Raw genomic sequence first — 4,931 nt, 5'->3', positions numbered from 1 at the left:
AGATTCAGAAAGTTAATAGTGATTACTAGATTCTAATTAGAATTACATAGTGTCTAGTAAGAAGTGACCAGTAGATTCTTACACACACATATATATATGCTATATATATATATATATATATATATATATATATATATATATATATATATTATATACACACATAAACAAATGATGCGATGAATTAAAATTCATATATATCTGTAACAGATCAAAGTAAATTCAAGAACAAATGGATTACTGAACTTTTAATAATAATAATGGCAATCTGGAAAAAAAAACTGTTTAAGACTACATAATTAGAGATTAGAGAAGAGGATCACCTTGTATTGTAAATTGAGAAATTTCAGAAGAACGCGAGAAAGGTTTCAGAGAGAGTCGCTTCAGAACAAAGCCTTCGTTTCATCTACGAATTATTTAATAATAAATACTTCACACGACAGAATAACTGGTAAACTGTACGAGACTTTTTTGCATAGTAAATCAGTTACATTATTTTGTCTGTCAAAGAAATTCAAAGTGGATTATTCATGTAGAACAGATATAAATATTTATCGTGACACATAAGAAAACTCAAAAGAATTTAACGCGCCGAGATTAAACATGTTTTCCAGAATAAACAAGTAAAATAAAAAATGCGTCGTAGTTTCTTCGGGGCAGTCGAGTTTTCTATACAGCGTATAATCAAGGCCACCGAAAATAGATCTATCTTTCGGTGGTCTAGGTATAATGCTGTATGAGCTGCGGCCCTTGAAACTTTAAACTACATCGTTGCCAGACGCATGGTTGTGGCTAACTTCAACATTAAATAAAATAACAACTACTTGAACAGAGAGCTGCAATTTGGTATGTTTGATGACTGGAGGCTGGATGATCAAGACACCAATTTGCAGGCTTCTAGCCTCAGTAGTTTTTAAGATCTGAGGGCGGACAGAAAAAAGTGCGGACAGAAAAAAGTGCAGGCAGAAAACGTGCGGGCAGAAAAAAGTGCGGGCAGAAAAATGTGCAGACAAAAAAAAAGTGCGGACGGACAGACAAAGCCGGCACAATAGTTTTCATTTACAGAAAATTAAAACACAACCTGACTGATGGATACCTATTTGAAAGCGTCTATTGGTAGGAAAACAATTCTCCAGAAAATCATAAATTCCCCGGAAGGTCTCTTATCCTCCGACGTCGCTTCGTTAAGGAAAACAAGGCTTTTCGATTATTCAATAGCTGGGGAATTCGATGTGGGGAACTGTGGGGATAAACGAAGATATAACCTATGAGAGACACCAACTTGTGATGTTCATAATGATTTAAAGAAAGGCAGTATTGCTCATTATTATTTCCATATAATAATTTCCGAAATATATACCAAAATATTGTACGGCTGTTTACACATATGCTAAACTCGCACGTACAAACAGATACATATACAGACACACACACACATTGACACACACACACACACATATATATATATATAGTATATATATATATATATATATATATATATGTGTGTGTGTGTATATATATATTTTACACATATATATATATATATATATATATATATATATATATATATATATATATATATATATATATATATATATATATATATATATATATATATGTATATATATACATATGTATATGTATATATATATATATATATATATATATATATATATATACATATATATATATATATATATATATATATATATAATTGTGGGGTGCGTGTGTCAGTGCGTGTCCATGCATAGAAAATACGTAGAAATGTTTGCAATAATCACGCATTCAACAAAAAGTATTCTGTCCCATGTAAGAACTAAAGTATGCGACAGACATTAGCAGGAAAAATTCCCGGGGGGCAAAATATCGCAGAAGAAACAGAAGTCAGCTGACAACTGTCAGCTTCCTCCTGACGTTGCCTTTTGGAAAAAATGGAATTTTAGCTGATTTGTTTGCCAATTTCCTGTCTGATATTTTTATATGTTTAGGTTAGTCATTTATTTATGTCTGTTTGGCAAAATTCTCATGTGCCGTGCACCTTGCTCATGGCAGACTTATTTAAAAGTAATCAGATCATTTTATGACTTCATTTACAGTAAAACCTGATTCACTAGATCACAGGATGTTATAATAAATAATCTGATTCATGACAGATCACAAGAATTATAAATAACAAGTCTGATTCACGACAGATCACAAGAATATTATAAATAACTAATCTGAGTCACAAAAATTTACGAGAATTATAAATAAGTCAGTCTGATTCACGACAGACCACAAGAATATTATAAATAACTAATGTGATTAAGGACAGATCACAAGAATATTATAAATAACTAATCTGATTCACGAAAATTCACAAGGATTATATAAATAAGAAATCTGTTTCACTTAAGATCACAAGAAAGCTGTCAATCATATATAGGTCGGCGTCAGTCATACTTGTTGGACAGTGATGTTTCTCGCCTCAGAACGCCGATTTTTCAGTACACAATGATCAAAGGAAATATTTTTGAACTTTCTGTGAAAAAAAAATATGCACTTTTAGTTTTCTGTATAAGAAAACTTTTGTTATCGGCTTTGTCTGTCCATCTGCACTTTATTCTGTCTGCTCCTTTTCTCTCCGCCCTCAGATCTTAAAAACTACTGAGGCTAGAGGGCTGCAAATTTGTATGTTCATCATCCACGCTCCAATCATCAAACATACTAAAATTAACAAGCCCTCAGCCTCATTAGTTTTTTATTTCAATAAGGTTAAGTTATTACAATCGATTCTGGCAACGATATAGATGAGCCACCACAGGCAATGGTCAAGTTTCATGGGCTGCGGCTCATACAGCATTATACCGGAGACACGGAAAGATAGATTCTATTTTCGGTGGTCTTGACTATACGCTGTATGGCTGTATAGAAAAACTCGATTGGCGCCGGAGAACTGGCGCATTTACTCTGTTTACTAAAGCCTTCGATTTTCACATTTCATGTATCTTACAGTCATACACAAAATACTATGCCATGGAATTAAATATATGTGAATTAATGTAATTTATATAATTTTACAGATCCCTTTCACAGAGGGAACAATCGAGTAAAAGAGCTTGAAACATCCATCTGGTTCTGTAATTTCACAAAGTATGCATTAAAGCTTTATTCTACGGCATTAAATAAAAGACCGACTTTTTCACAAAGTATGCATTAAAGCTTTATTCTACGGCATTAAATAAAAGACCGACTTTCTCTTCGAAAACGTGAAATTCTTTAGCTATACAGTTCATTTACTCTTAATACCCACCTTAGATATATTCTCAAATCTGCATGGAATGAAATGAATAATATAGCAAGTAATTAAGAATCATACGCAAAATAAACAGAGCAGTCAGACCGTGATAGATTGAAAATGAGATGATCGGATTACAGGCAAATTGATTTTGGGTCCGGAACCAAAACAAGTCTCAGATCGCTGTTTGTGCTGACATTTAGCGGATGAAGCTACTGGTCTTGGAAATAAAAGAGAGTTTCTTTGTGCCAACATTTAGTGGATGGATGAAGCTACTGGTCTTGGAAAAAAAAAAAGAATTTCTTTGTGCTAACATTTAGCGCATGAATTAAGCTACTGGTCTTGGAAAAAAAAAATTTCTTTGTGCTAACATTTAGCGAATGAAGCTACTGGTCTTGGAAATAAAAGAGAATTCCTTTGTGCCAACATTTAGTGGATGGATGAAGCTACTGGTCTTGGGAAAAAAAATTAATTCCTTTGTGCTAACATTTAGCGGATGAAGATACTAGTCTTGAAAAAAAAATGAATTCCTTTGTGCTAACATTTTAGTCAATGAAGTTAAGCTGACATTTAAAAAAAATACTGCCTCAAATTGCTACACAGTATGTGTGTTAGTAGTTAAATTAGACTTGAGGAAATAACCGAGGATATTGCATTTCTTTGTGCGCCTTAACATTTCGGCGAAAAAAAGATAAATTGGCCTTAAAAAAAATGGTTAAGATAATATTAAAAAATGGAAAAGTGACTAGTTTATCTGGATGTTGTAACATCAAAACTGAAAATGCTCGAAAGAAAAAGTATCTAATATCTTACGCCGGATTTCATGAAGAAAAAAAACCACTTCTATCATAGTAGATTTTCCATAAGTAATAATACTTTCGAGGAGCGTTGCTCGCAAATATCCCAGCGCTGTAAAGCTGAAAGTCGAACGGACCGACCGCAGAGCGCGACACGACCAGGAGGGCAAGTTGGCAAAGAATGAGCCTCGAGTGTACCAGAGTGATCCCGTTCACTTATTTACCGATCCTTTGGGAGTACGTTAACTACATAACGACATTCAGTTAACTACTGAAGTGCTTCACGAAGTCTGTCTTCGAAGGCGAAGAGTTATTCGATTATCTTTGAAGGCAAAGATTATTCGATTGTCTTTGATGGCAAAGAGTTACTCGATTATTTAATCTTCCCGCAGAGAAAGTAGCGGACTTTCCGTCTTTGCTCACGTAGAATTCCACAAAAGAAAGTTACGAGTATTCAAGAGGCGGATTGCCATTCCCATTCCCATTCGGTGAATGGGAATTTTTCTATACTTGAGTGAATTAACTTGTGTAATCATCTGAACTACTTACAGTGGCCACGTTCCCATTATCATTCCACGAAAATGATAAGAATGTCGCAAAAATGGTAGGAAAGAAGGACTGACACAGAAAGTTATTTACTTTTTAAGATTTAAGGCTGTCTTTAAATCGAAGAGATGAATAACTATATAAAGTTCATTTTAATCAATAGAAGATGAACAAATATATTAAGTTAACTTTAATCAATACAAGATGAACAAATATATAAAGTTAATTTTAATCAATACAAGATGAACAAATATAAAAAGTTAATGTTATTCAATACAGGATGAATAAATGTATACAGTTAATTTTAATCAGTA

The sequence above is a fragment of the Macrobrachium rosenbergii genome, chromosome 51, assembly GCF_040412425.1.
Source record: "Macrobrachium rosenbergii isolate ZJJX-2024 chromosome 51, ASM4041242v1, whole genome shotgun sequence".
Classification (NCBI taxonomy): domain Eukaryota; kingdom Metazoa; phylum Arthropoda; class Malacostraca; order Decapoda; family Palaemonidae; genus Macrobrachium; species Macrobrachium rosenbergii.
Note: the sequence above shows the minus strand (reverse complement) of the source record.